This window comes from Equus quagga, chromosome 17, assembly GCF_021613505.1.
Source record: "Equus quagga isolate Etosha38 chromosome 17, UCLA_HA_Equagga_1.0, whole genome shotgun sequence".
Classification (NCBI taxonomy): domain Eukaryota; kingdom Metazoa; phylum Chordata; class Mammalia; order Perissodactyla; family Equidae; genus Equus; species Equus quagga.
Window position 1 is genome coordinate 4,876,574 of NC_060283.1, and position 14,452 is coordinate 4,891,025.

Genomic DNA, 14,452 nt, shown 5'->3' on the forward strand with positions numbered 1-14,452 from the left:
GCGGCGGCGGGGCGCGGGCCTGCAGGGGGCGCCGCCGCCGGAAGGGAGCGGGAGCGGCCGCCGGGCAGCGCCGGGCCGGCCCGCGGCCGCACGAGGGGAGCAGCCCCGGCGCTCGCGATTGGGGGACTCTGTTTTCCCTCTTCTCCAATGGGCAGCCGGGAACGGGCTCGCCCAATCTGCTCCCTCGGCCGCGCTCCACTTTGGGTTGTTTTTGTTTGGGCTCGAGCCTCCTCTCGCGTCTCCTCCCGGGCCGGCCCCCTCCCCACTCGGTCCCTCCCTGGACGGCGCTGCGGCTTCTGGCCTCCCTGCCCCGGGTCCCGAGGAAACGGGCTGGTCCTGCCAGAGTGGCTCGGTTGTCCTTCCCCCATGGCCCGAGATGCTGTGTGTCCGAGTCCCTCCCACCTGTGAGAGGGGGACGAGCCCGTTTTCAAGATGACAGCTGGACCCACCTTGCTGGAAGGGTACAGAAGCGCGGTGGACCCGGAGAAGTGCGCTCCCTCTCGATTGGGGTGCCTTTGACCCGGTTCTGCGGCTCTTGCTGCCCCTCCGTGGGATGGGGAAACTTTAGAAAGACCGAGGAGGCGAACCTGTGTTCTTTGATGTTGGTTTTCAAGAACTTGCCAAATGATCTTGTCTCGAGTAGTGGGCAGATGAATTGATGGGTCGTGCTTGTCATTCTCTTCATCAGGACCTTCTTAGGTGTCAGGTGTTTTCGTGTAAAGTGTAGTTAAAGGCCTGATAGGTCTGAGGGCTGCTGCGTAGCATCATCCGAAGCGGCTGAAACTTTTTTCCTGTAGTCTTTCCTATCGAGAGCACAGCTGTAAAGTTTGATGACTAGTGTAAAAGCCCATTTGGAAAAGGGAGGGGGAAATCGGTTTTGCCTGAAATCGTCACAGATAATTTGTACCTATTGAAAAGCGCGCTTGGAGAGTTACTTGCTATAGATACAAGTTTACTTTGTAGCCGAACGTTTCAAACGCAAGTTGCACCGCAGGCGTGGCGCTCGCTGTCGAGGCTCCCTGTCTTCCGAGATGAAAGTCCACAAACGCTTTCACCCCAGCGTGTGTGGGATTAAAGCTCAGGCGCGTTTTCCAGTTCTTACTCGCTAAACATTCCACATTCAGCTCTCCCTTTCCCAAGCTCCAGCCCCACTAGTTTCCCATGGCTGGTGTTGGTCACATCCTGCCCAGATGCCTCCACCCCCTGTCCCCATTCACGCCCATCCTTCAGAAAGGCCCAGGGCCGTGTTCCCTCCTGGCGAAGGCGCTCACACACGCAGGTGCAGGGACTCGCCCGATCCAGAGAAGGCACGCTTCCTCTGGGGTCCCTGAGCCGCTGTTATATTGTATTATATTTGGTTGGTTACTTGCTCATCCTCTCAGCTTTTTGTGAGCTTGTGGAGTAGTTAGTTATCGCCTCTGCCCAGGGGCAGGTGCACCGTAGGTTATCGATAGGCGCTTGATGAAAGTGTTAATTTATTAATCTCCAAGTTAGCAAGATTAGTAGTTTGTATTTAGTTTTTCAAAATATGTTCGTTCTAATGTTATTAAAAAACGTTGTCATTAACAAAACAGCTTAGTTTGGGGGGGAAAGGAATATTATGGATACTTAGCCTGCAAGAGGAGAGTAGCATGGGGCTCAATTGTTTTATCCATAAACTTTGAAACCAAACTTTCACAGTAATTCCCAGGTGCTCTCTTGCCTGTATTTTCATCTGTCGTCTTGTGCACACTGAACCGCTTATGTTTTGAACTCTCTCTACTTGAACCAAATACAAACGGGCAGTACTGGGGGGAGGTGTGGTGGGGGGTATAGCAGGATATGCATGTGAAGGAAGTGGTAGCAGGTTGTTTGCTTGTCTTTGAGCATAAAGTTTTGTAGGTGGGGGATGTTGGTTTGTAAATTTTCCCTTGGGTCGTATAAATCTGGGATTGAATCTGATTTTTCTTTGAGTATCAATTTGTGGGTTTATAGGACATGAGTATGTGGTCTGGTTGTGTTGCAAAGACATTTGTGTGCGTAGCATCCGAACAGCTCCCTGCCCACAGGAGTGCCCTTCCCATGGCTCATGAGAGCAAATCCCTTCCGATACATCAGGTTGATGCCAGTAGTTTGTATTCCCACCCACCATATATGAGCTTTACTTTCTCTCCAGTCACCAAGTTCCTTCTCCTCCGTGGGCCAGAGTTACAAGACCGTGTCAGCTCCAGAACACTCTAATTGTTGAGTCTTCCACACAGCGTTCAAGACAAGGACCATGTATCTTTGCTCCACTGTGACACACTTGGTCACACAGATTTACTAAGTAAATGTGAGGAGAGAGCAGGGTAGTTGTATCCGAGATACAGCTCTATGCAATCGAAATAAGGTTTTGTATAAAATATAACTTATTTTTTCAGCGTGATTTTTATTTACTTTTGAGGGGGAAAAAACTTATTTTACTGACGTATTTGGTTTAGGAAACAGTTTTAATTGCTACAAGAAGCACAAGCCCAAATTATTACAGGATAAAACTTAAAACCAACCAGTGCACTTCCAATCGCAAGCCTTAGGGGCTCTAAGTGTTAGAACACAGTGATTTGAAAAGTAATTTCTTTCTTGGGTAGACTGCCAGCTTTAAAATCTTAAGGCATATACTTCCTGTCTCAGGCTCTTAAGTTTGAAATGTGAATTAAACCCTGCAGTTTTAATGGCTGCATTCCACCGAGCAAGCTGTCCAAGGAGGGGTTCTAGCAAACAGGCAGGGAGCACCCTAGGGCTGTGACCAAAGGATCTTTAACCGGGGGAAGGTTAACAGCTTTCTTTAAATTCTTTCTACGAACTCTACACTCCTCCTCCCCGCTCCAAACAAACTACAGTTCTGTTTTTACTTTAGTTCTTGTTGTCGCCCCTTCTCTGCCCCGTTATTCGGTCTTTCCTGGAAGATGAGCGGTGCGGGCTGAGAGGGAGGGTCATGCCTGGTCGCTCTCTCGCCCTGTATTTCTCTGTGAATGTGATCCGACTTTCTCTTTGTCCTAGTCAAATTAAAGAAAGCACTTTCACTTACAAAAATATCTTATTTTATTCAACAGACACGTTCCCAAATTTTAGTCATGCACATCTTATTTTAAATACATTACAGAATTTTACTATTTTAAAGGCGTGCTATAGAGCAAATCCATCTGTACAGGAAAAACTCATCACCTTATTTTTGTAAATCCACATTAATGTCCAACATTAGCTTTTTAAAAAAATTTCTTTTGATCCTCATATTGCTTGGAGGCAGTGAGTTAGACAGGGTATATCATCTTTATATAGTTGGTGATGGAACCAGGAACCATTTGCGTTAACTCTTAAAATAGTCTCACAAAAGGGAGAAAAAAGTCACTGATCCATGGTCATTCATGCACTAAATTATCTTTTGCATCACAATTTTCCTTCCATCGTGCTAAAGGCTTCCTAGGACCACCAGACCAGTTTGGGCGCTCACTGCCTCGGGCTCCTGCGCCTGCCAGCCAGGTTTGGGGCTGGCTGGTGCCTGTGCAGGACAAAACTCAAATGCCACGCAGTCTTCTAGGGTTCCGTGTGATGATGATGACCATCTGTACATGTCATTCTGGGGCTGGTTGAAGGACCAGTGGGGTAGGAGTCAGCGCTGCTCTGTCATTATCTGTGTAAGACATTGACAGGGCCAAGCCTCAGCTTCTTCGTCTGTAAAATAACTAAGCATTAGCCTCTGAGACCGCTGTAATCCTGAGTTATACTTCATCTTTTACACTTAATTGCCATCCTATGTTCTCACTTCTGAGAGCTATTTTAATCATACTTCGACATCTCTCTAATAGGTTTGCATAATTCATTTGTATATTCCCTGTGGTTTTTCCTCTCTTTTTGGCATGTTAATAAATTGATGGTATAGCTTACAATCACTTGGGTTTTAGAATTGAGAGACGAGGGTGTATCAGTGGTCTCAAAAGCATGATTCTTAAGGTCTATATGGCTCCTTGTCAATTGCATCTCTGCAAGTTGTGTTCTTTTCTGTATTCTAGTAGTACACTGAAGAGAAAAATAACTAGCCCAGGGTGTTCCCTAGTGCTAAGCCTCTTTATTTACGGGTGATGCATATGTGCCTCAAGTATTGCAGTAAACCCCCGACTGCAGTGTAAACACGAGGGTTTTAGACCCAGCCTCACCACCTAATAGCAGTTTGACTTCAGAAAAGCAACTTTGTTTCTGAGCTTTAGCCATCTCATTTGTAGTGATGAGAACTTTCTCACCTGCCTGTGGGGTTGCCAAGCTGGTGAACCCCTCCGTCGTGTATTAGGGTGAAGCCAACCTATATTGCAGTTCGCACCATCTTTATAGGAACGCCCAGTCCGCAGATTTCTAATGGCACTGGTCTTAGGCGGAAGGCCGCTTCAGTGAAGGGTCATTCTGCTTCCTATTCTGCACCCTTCTGCCCTGTTTTTTGGATGCTGAGTTTTCACAGGCTTCCCCATTCACCTAGTAGCCCTGCCCCATTTTCCTGAAAGCTGAAGCTCTCGTGCGCCCTCTAGTGCTCCCTGGACACAACCAGGATTCCAGCACCATGAACAGTGCCCAGTGGCTCCCAGTGGGTTCTTGGTAAATGTTGGATTCAGTGGATTCTAGGTCTGCAGAGTGATTCGTTTTGTCTCTCTGATTTGTATAACAAGGTTGAAGTCTCTCATACAGTTTAATGAGCTCTGAGGAGTGTTCGGATTTTTAAGGAAATGGTTTTTGTTTCAGGTGTGGAGAAATAGACATTTTTATCAAGAAAACGAACCTACTTTTAGGAAAAGAAGGCTCCCCTGACTGAGGAGTAAAGGAGGGCCTGATCCTTCAGCCAGTGAGCCAGTGGAATGTGGGGCTGGAGAGCCCACAGGGAAACCTCTTCCCCCCCCCACTTAAAAGAGAAGCGGAAACAGACCTCAGTATCTGGGAGGGTTTAGACAAAGCCAGTTGCCTCAGAAAATATTTGTTTGGTGGCTGTAAATAGATACAAGGAGTGTTTTTGATCCTCCCCCCGAAAAGGGTATGTTTCTATATTTATCCTTTTGATGTATTTTCCCTGATCATCCAATCTACAGTCTATTCCTACATTATTCTCTCTTCTGACATCCTATTTGTTTCCTTTATAGCTCTCACCAGAATTATAGTTTCAGACTTATTGGATTGTGTCTCTTCCCACGCTATACTCTGAGCTCCGTGAAATCAGGAACCATGCCTATTTTGTTCTAGGGTCTTATTCTTCAAATATGGGACAAAGTATGCTTAAAAATTTGAGTCAGGATTGTATTGCTTTCTTGTTTGTTGTCAAGAATGTACAGCCTCTCTCAGCCCAGCCTTGGCTTAAGTTTTTTCTAATTCTCAAGGCTTGCTCTCATTTGTAAAACGAGAATGATAGTAGTATTGTATATGTTATTGTATATACTTAATATTTTTATGATATAATTTGTCTAATTTGATTCTTTATATGTTAATGAGTATATTGAACATATTGTATATGTTAAATGACTGTGATGGAAGAAAATGAGGTGATGCACGTGAAGTTATAAGCCCAGCTCTTGGATCACAGCAGAGCAGTAGTGTGAAATGCTGCCCAGAAAGTGAGAGCTAAGAGGGGTCTGTGTTGTGCTGAGGACTGCCAAGTCGGCCCTGCGTCCTTCGGTTCTTCGCTCGCGTCATGAGCAGACTTCTTTTAGCTGTGTGTTGGACACTGTGCTAAGCACTGAACAGCACATGTCCCCAAACGCTCTTAGTGGGGATGCTGCTTTGCAAGATCTCTCTCTCTCTTGCAGGGCCAGTGTGTGTCTGCTGCTCATTTTATTTCCTTCTCTCTTCCCTCTGCTTCTTTCTTTCCTCTAACTGCCCATGATAAAGCTTAGAATTTTTTTTGGTCAGAAGAAGTGAATTGCTTTGGGCAGGGAATTTATCTGCCCGAGCCTATTTCTTTTAATGTAAGACTTGTTGTTCTGCAGTTCTATGATTCTTTGAATTGAGATAATGTTGAAATGCTTGGTAAACTGTAAAGTCCTTTTATTAATGTTAATCTCTTCACAGTCCCCACTTCTATCCTGACTTCTAACGTGACAACTTCACCTGGGTGGTGCCCCGCCCCCACTTCAGATGTATCAAATCCAAACTTTCTCATCTTTTCTGCAAACATTCCTTCTGTAGTCCCTAACTCAGTTAATGACAATCTTGCAGTCTCCCCAACTGAAACTTTTGCCGCAGCTAGAGATTTCTGACTCAGCTATTTCCTCTCTTGTCTCTCACCACCTGTATCTAATTTGTTACCAGGTCTTGTGGAGCTTACATTTGAAACACTGGAGCTTTTCTCTTTCCCCACCCACTGCTACTGTTGCATTTAACTTTCTAACTGCTCCCTCTGCCTCCAATCGTGCTTTTCTCCCAGTGGGGTCCTTTCTGGAGTACGACTGAGCAAATTCTCCAACCTGTCATCTGTATAACCGAAAAAAAGTACCTACTTCACAGGGTGTGAGAATTAAATGATAAAATGAATATAGGAAGCACTAAATGAATGGAAGAGCTATTATTTGTTGTTTTTAAAAATGGAGTTACAGTAGGAAAAAGTAAAGTTTTACCAGATACACAACAAGCTAAATTCCACTGTAACAGAATCTGTGGTCCCTGTGCATGTTGATATGGGAGGCGTAGTTTGGCGTGGTTTTTAATTATACATTGTTGCCGGAAGGAAGTCACGTGCCTTCTCTTCAGGAGCAGTAGGAAAAGCAAAGCTGATCTCAGCTCTGTGTCATAAATTAGCATCCCCCCCCCCCAGTCCTTTTTTATTCTCTTGAAAATCTGTACTTTTTTCCATGGATGAGACGATGTGGGTAACTTGTGGGAGTTACGGTAGATGAGGCATGGAGAGGAAATTTCTACTTGACTGAAAGTTTTGCGAGTAGAGTAGTGCATCGTCGTGTTTGGCCCTCTTTGTTTCTGCCTTCGTTACTTGAAAAGAAGAAACAGTTGGAGACTTTGATTAGCAATTTCTGCTCATTTAATCCTTGTGCCAAGCCGAAGACGTAGGCGCTGTTTTCATGTTACTAATGAGGCTTTAGTGAGGGTAAATGACTTGCCCGTGGTCACACTGCTGGAGAGTAATGAATGGAGCCAGGGTGGGACCCAGGGGCCTTGCCTCCATCCAGAGCCACATCCTCAACCACTGTGTGCACTGCCTCCGGCAGAGTCCACCGCCTGGCAGATGCAGTCTTGGCCTTTAAGATCCAGCGCAAGAATCGCCTTTTGGAAGTTTTTCCTCATCCTCGCCTTTGCCCAGTAAGAATTGATTATTTGGTCTACTGACCTCTTAGCTTCTAACTGAGCAACTGTGGGCTGTGCTTACAGACTTTTGACACAAGGTGGCGTCTGTTAATAGAAAAGTAAAATCCTGTTTGGGTCTCAGAGGAAAGTGAGAAAGGAAGCCTCCTTGCTTTTACTTACAGGCGCTACCAGGTAAGCAGATGGAGCCCATACAGAGAGGTGAGGAGGCAGGCTTTTTTGGGGCAGAATTCCCCTCAACAACCACACCTGCTAAAACTTTTATTTTAGAAATACCTCCTGAGACAATTGGAGACACGAATCTTTCTTAGATGGAATCCTTTGTTGTGATACAGGTTAGACATGGATAAGTAAACTGTGAAGCAGTATTTTCTGTGATGAGGCAGTTAGAGAGGCATTGATACTTGCCCAGCGGTAGATCAGTGGCCGAATAAGCAAGTGTTGTAAACGTCTGGTTGTAGATTTACCAGTAGTAGATACTCTGCTGTTCAAAACGTTCTGCTAAATGAAAAATTCTAATAGTTTTCGTTTTCATTTTTATTGTAAATTTTTATATAAATATAAAAATATTGGGTCATAACACTTCTAAGGAATGTCTTGGTTAACAGGCCTTAAGCACAGTGAGTGAGTAATTAGATGTGTAATTGAGACACCAGCTTTATCTTCCGAATCCACATAGCGCTCTCTGGAGCCGTGTGTCATACCTGCGTTTGAAGAGAGAAAATGACTTTTTAAGAGTGTACATAAAACAACTTAAAAAGTCGTTTTTAGAAAGGTGTTTAAAATCTCTGTTCCTGTGACATTGGAATTGTATGTATTTCTGGAGTCTGTTAACCGTAAAGCCTTTTGACTTTGGTTAATTGTTCGTGGTCTCTGTATTAGTTTTCTGTGGGTGCTGTAACAAATTACCACAAACTTGGCTTCCAACAACAGAAATGCCCTCACAGTGCTGGAGCCCAGAAGTTCACCGCCACTCTCCCTCAGCTGGAGTCCAGGTGTGGGCAGGGCCCTCTCCCAAGGCTCTACGCCCGAGTCTGCTCCTTGCCTCCTCCAGCTTCTGGTGACTGTGGCGTTCCTCTGCTTGGCCGCATCACCCCTGTCTTTGCCTGTCCTCTGTGTTTGATGGCATTTAGGGCCCACTAGGATAGTCTCTTTTACCTCAAAATCCATAATTTAATCACATCTCCAAAGACCCTTTTCCTTATAAGCTAGCATTCGTGGGTTCCAGGTTACGACCTGACGTCTTTGGAGACGGTTTTCCGGCCTCCTGCGTTCTCCGGTAGAGCAGTTAGCGCAGCCAGTGCAGCACGATTGGTGGAGCTGGCTCTGCCATCGTTCTGTCCTCGCAGGGGGTGGGCGGGCATTGTTAGCGCATTGGTGGAAAACTGTTTGGAAGTGGGGGCCATTTCCTTACTGCTCCTAACGGGGCTTTACCACCTAAGGCTGCTTGGGAAGGCTGCTAAATTCGCTGAGCCGAAACATGTGGGCTTGACCCTATGAAAGCTAGAAGAGGAAAGCAGAAATGGTACTTGTAGTAAAATGATATTAGTAATCGATTGTTTTATGAGCATAATTCCTGTTCTTTGCTCTGGAGTGTGCTGCTAGATACCACGTTAGCATTGAATTTGCATGACAGTGCCAGTCTTACAGCAACAGCTCTGCCTTAGGTAACGGCTTAATTGTGAATTCAGAAAAACGAAAGTCAGGGGCCAGCCCGGTGGCGTAGTGGTTAAGTTCGTGTGCTCTGCTTCAGTGGCCCAGGGTTCGTGGGTTCGGATCCAGGGTGCTCAGTGAGCCATGCTGTGATGGTGTCCCACATATGAAATAGGGGGAGATTGGCACAGATGGTAGTTAGCTCAGCAACAGTCTTCCTCACCAAAAAGAGAGAAAGAAAGAAAAAAATCTCCAAGTCTTTTCTTTCATTGCACTGGCTGAACTCGGACAAGTCATCTAAATTCTCAGGTGAGATTCATTTTCCAGCAACAGTACTTATTGGAGCAAGTTTTAAGGATAAAGTGATCATGAATTCATGGTAGTTTTCTAACAAATTGGCAACTGAGCAATTGCCCTGTCAAAGTGCCTTGTAGTCTTGTGATGGAATGTTGACCACAAGTGCTTCTGATAGCTTTGCAGGGCTCTCATATTGGCCTGAGCGTATGAATTATTCCTATAGGATTCCGTGGAACTTTGGCTATGTAGTGATTGCAGGTGGATTTGGAACAGCCGTTCATACGGACTGATTTGGAGTTCTTTGCTGTGTTGTAGAGTCCTTTTGTAACTTTAGTTTTGAGGGAAAGAACTGCTGAACGCTTGGGCTTATATGTGGCAGTTGGTTTAAGACTAGAAAGGGGGATGTGGTGTGAGTCCACCTGCAGTGTGTTGGGCCTGGTGCTGGGTTCTAGTGAGGTGAAAGTGTGCCTTAGCTGGTTTATGCCACAGGCGGAAGGCAGGTGTCATTAAGTGATTCATAAAGTGAGTACTGTTGTCATAAGCACCATGAAAGGAAAATGTTAAAGTATGTAGCAAGGCAGTCTGCGGGGCGGAGGACTGGGAGATGGGCGGGCCTGGCAGGCAGGTGGCAGCATCCCAAGTGCAAAGACCCTGTGGTGGGGAGATGCCTCACACGCGAGAGGGCTGTCAGCTAGGCTGTGTCCAGAGAATCAGCAGGAGCAAGGGCAGGGACAGGTGGGGCTGGGTCCTGCAGGACCTGGTAGGCGTTGCTAAGGTAAGTTCTGTTATTGGTAGTTCATAACAATCTCAGAATACTTGTGTTCTTGCTATATTGCATGTAATTTTCACATGCGAGATAGGCCAGACATGTGAGGCCCTAGAAGGGGAAATTGGTTTTTCACTCTTCTTCTGGGACGTTGTTGGAAGTGATACCAGTCTCATAGTCTTGCTCCTGGTCCGTGTGGGTTCTTTTGTCTGTTGGGGTGTGAGTGTTTGTTTTTGATTTCCTCTTTGGACATTTCTTTCATTTCCATGCTTTTTATTTGTGCTTCTCTTCCTTGTGCTTGTTTTAAACATCAAGCTCCTGAGAGTCTGGGATTGTGACGCTTGAGCATCAGAAAATCCAGGAGCGAAGTCGTCGAAAACTTGAAGTATTTCAGTGACAGATCGCCCTAGAAGTTTGATTTTTGAATTGCTGTATTTAAGATTTTAAAAATTGGCTTTAACTTACATACTTGTGAATGATGCAGAAGGATTTTTGTGAAGTCTGCTTTATTTTCCTTTTTATGTATATCTTTAAATTTTTTGTTATAAGAGTAATATGTGCCCATTTTGAAAAGTTGAACCTTTTGAAGAATATATCATGTAACAGGTAAAAATTGCTTGTAATCATTCTCCAGAGATAATACCATTAACCATTTGGTGTATTGGATTGTTTTCTTAGCAAATTGTAGCTGAATCACTTGAAACATGTTTGCTCTGCTTTTTGTCAATAAAGATTTCCAAAAGTCCTCTAGCAAGCTGGAGCCTGCTTTTTAAAAACGTGTTACCTCTTCCTTTTCAACCACTTAGGGATTTTTTCCTTGCCACTGGATAATTTCTTTAAGATAAACTACGGACAAGTTCACCATGTACACTGGCTAGAGCTCTTGGTGCTGTCGTGGAATTTATGTTAACATTCTTGATAATCTTTCCGAATCCATGTTTTCATTTTTCTGACAGATTTTTGAAAATCCTGATTTGCATTTAGGACATTCAACACAAAACTCCTGTCTAACGTTTTATGTAAGAAAGAGTTGGAACCAGAGTTCTCAAATTGTGCACGAGCAGTTAACTCAGAAGTCGCTGAATAGCTGATAATCCCCTTCGTGTGCATCAAGGGGCAGTGGAAGGATAGGAGGGCCGGGCAGTGCCGCGAACAGAGAGGGTGCTTTCCATGAGCCAAGCGCAGTTTTTGTGCATCAGCTCTGTGCTTGCTTTTGAAACTTTTTCAAATATCAGGGGTTGTTTGTTTCTAATTGAAAATAATAAGTTCACTGTAAACATTTTGGAAAAATTTTTAATGTTAACCCCATTCCCCCAAGGATAGCCATTGCTGTTGGTGATCTGGAGTGCATGGTGGGGCGTGTGTGCGCTTTTTACCTTAGTGGTGTTGTAATATGATTAGACGTTTCTTCTTTGAATACTTTGCTCTTTAAATGCAACTCTCATTTTAGCAGTTTGCAAGTATATTTTGTCTTATCCTACGTTGCTGCCCTTTGATTTGTATTTGGTACTAGAATCTGAAGTGCGTGCTTCCTTTCCTGCCTGTTGGTCCAGTGAAAGCACGTGAAGTGTGAGTCTTCCTTTCCTGTTGACTTCAGTTGTCAGGTAAACCTCTCAGGAATGGTGCTGCCTGTCCTGGAGCATCGTCGCAACTGCGTTTCCTTAGAGCCTGGTTGCATCATTTTTGTGAGAGGGAGCAGAACCGTGCACAGTACTCTCAGGAATTCACTCCATTACCACACTTGATCGATCTTTATCACTCCAGTCCAGAGAATTAACTAATCCTTTAGTTTAAAAACATTTTTTTAAACAATGATCCTTATAAACTCTCTCAAGGTGTACTGCTTTCAAATTAACTGTCCTGTTCCCATCCTTGCCCCCCCTCTGAATTTAATTTATGTATGTTTCTTCTGGTAAATGAAATTTCTACTCTTTTTCTCTTACTTGAAACAATTGATATAATTGTTATAAATAATGTAATCATGCGCTCCGCTTTGGCTGCCCGGGGTTTCGCCAGGTTGGATCCTGGGCATGGACATGGCACCACTCATCAAGCCATGCTGAGGCGGCATCCCACATGGCACAACCAGGGGGACCCACAACTAGAATCCATAACTATGTACTGGGGGGCTTTTGGAGGAAGAATTAAAAAAAAAAAAAAAAGTTTGGCAACAGTTGTTAGCTCAGGTGCCAATCTTTAAAAAAGAGAGAGAGATTTGCCTTGTGAGCCTTGTCGTCTCTGCCCGGGTGGGTCCTCCCTTCGTGGGCCCTGGCCCCTAGTTGGCTCCTGCTGCTCCTCCTTGCTCACTAGTTGCTCCTTGCAGTATCCTTTGCTGCTCTGTTAGGGTGTCCGCCCCCTCTGTCTTTAGACTTCTTTTATCTGTACTCACTCCCTAGGTGAAGTCCTCTTGTCCCATGGCTTGAATACCATTCGTGCTCAGACCCCAAGTTTATATAACCTGCCTGGACCTGTTCTCCAGGCCCTTGTATCCTGCTGCCTCTCAGCATCTCCGCTTGGTCTCTAGTGGGCATCAGACATGACCAAACCGAACTCCCCCTGACCCCGACGAGCCCCGCCAAACCCGGTCTTCTGTAGCCTTTGTCCCCTCCGCAAGTACTCATTCCAGCTCCACTTTGGAGGCATACTTGAGTTCTCTTTCTTTCCCACAGTCTGTTAGCAGATCCTGTCTATCAGCAAAACCGTCAGAAAAGAGCCTGAAACTAACCACTCCTCGCCATCTCTGCCACTGCCAGCCGCTGGTGTCTCTTCTCTGGTTTATTGCAGTCGTCTCTTAATGGGCACTTTCTCTCTTGGCCCCCCAAATTATTAGTAGCTTCATCAAAACTACTTTTTTAAAAGCAGTCATTTGTGAGCCCCTCTCCACAGAGCAAACCTAGCATAGGCCTTCAGAACTGGCACTTGGACTGGGGCCCTCCTCTGCTTTCCTTCTCACTGAGTCAGTGCCCCCATCTCAGCAGTGGCTTTGAGGCTCTCTGTTACATGCTGTTGCTTCTGGCAGCTCGCTGGCCTCCCTGCTGCCCCTCGCTCCCCCTCACTCTGCTCCAGCCACTCTGGGCTCTGTGCTGTCGCTCAGACACTCCAGCTGCTTTTCCCCTCAGCTGTGTGCTTGCCCTCTGCCTGGTGCGCTCTCCCAGTGCTGTGTGCCTTTCCCCATCACGCCCTGCTCCACCCAGACACTCCCTGACACTTGGAAATGGCATTATTTTCTCCAAGGTGTGGGCATTATTTGTTAATTTGTTATTTTCCAAAGCTTTCTTCATTAGGATATAAGCCCAAATGAGGGCAGAAACCTTGTTTTGTTCTTTGCTGCATCCTCAGTGCCTGGAACAGTGTCTGGAATATAGTAGATGTCTAATAATTTTCCTGATTTTTATATTGGGAAACCAGAACAGAGAAAGATTTGTAGCAGTTATGCCATTTAAGGAGTGGTCAGTACTCCTTTTTTGAAGGTTTTTTTTTTTTGGCCAGTTTTGGGATAAATTTGAGTTAATTTTTACTTCTAAATATAGTCAGTGGCCAGTTAACTCAGACACTATCAACCAAGCCAAGACCATGTGGTATTTCCATGTAATCCAGCTGTGTTCCAAGCCGGAGACTGCACCCGTGTTTATGTTGGGGGACCTTTGTGGGAGCCGGGAAGTCTTTAGGCTTTGCTGGCCACCCAGTGTCTGCAGCCCTGTGTCTCCACAGGCGCCCGCAACGTCGGCTCCTGTTGGCTTTGAAAATTCTGTCTCCACCTTTCATATGTGAGTATTCTTCTGGCTTGTAGTCTTATCGGAAAGATCGAGGCAACGGAACGGATTCCACTCTCGTGAGGGCAGAACGAACGATGACCTGATGATTAGAGTATATATTCATTTTGAGCTAAAAATTTATAAGAAGCCCCCAAATTTCTGATAGCTTTACTAAAACTACTTTTACACAGTATTCCCCTGTGAGCTTAAGTAGAGTCTTTTGCCTTAATGACAGCCGTTGTTATCTGGATGTGCGGAAAGTATCGGAGCCTCTGTGAGGATAGATCAGACGTGCGCGGTGTGTTCATACTGCTGCAGTCCAGCCGCATCTGTGAGGGACAGAGTGCCCGTTGCACTGGCGCCCCCTAAGGTGAAGCAAAATCGTATCAGTTGACCGCGATGTGAGTGAGGCCCGGGTTATGCGTTTGCTCCGCCTTGGGTCATTCACGCACGTGTAGTTGTAATTATGTATACGTTAGAGTGGATCTCAGTCTGAGTTCCATAAACTGCGCTGAAATGTGCTGCTGAAATGATTTATTGGTGAGCTTTTTGTAATTCTTAGGAAAAAAATTAGATTGATAGGTATAATTTCCTCAAATTAAAATTTTTTATGCCATCATTTTTCTTAAAGTGTTGGCATCTGTTCTTTGCGCTAACGGTGGTCAGGTGACTGGAT

At 45.3% G+C, this 14,452-nt stretch overlaps 1 protein-coding gene and 1 long non-coding RNA gene across 3 annotated transcripts in view; one reads left to right on the forward strand and one right to left on the reverse strand.

Annotated features, from left to right (window-relative positions):
• LOC124228697 (uncharacterized) overlaps positions 1-1,209 on the reverse strand; it is an 8,555-nt gene extending 7,346 nt beyond the window's left edge. The window contains exon 1 of the long non-coding RNA XR_006885763.1: positions 450-1,209. This is a non-coding gene — a long non-coding RNA (uncharacterized LOC124228697). The remainder of the gene's footprint in view (positions 1-449) is intronic.
• Positions 1-14,452, forward strand: part of KMT5B (lysine methyltransferase 5B) — a 53,358-nt gene that overhangs the window by 1,012 nt on the left and 37,894 nt on the right. The window lies entirely within an intron of this gene.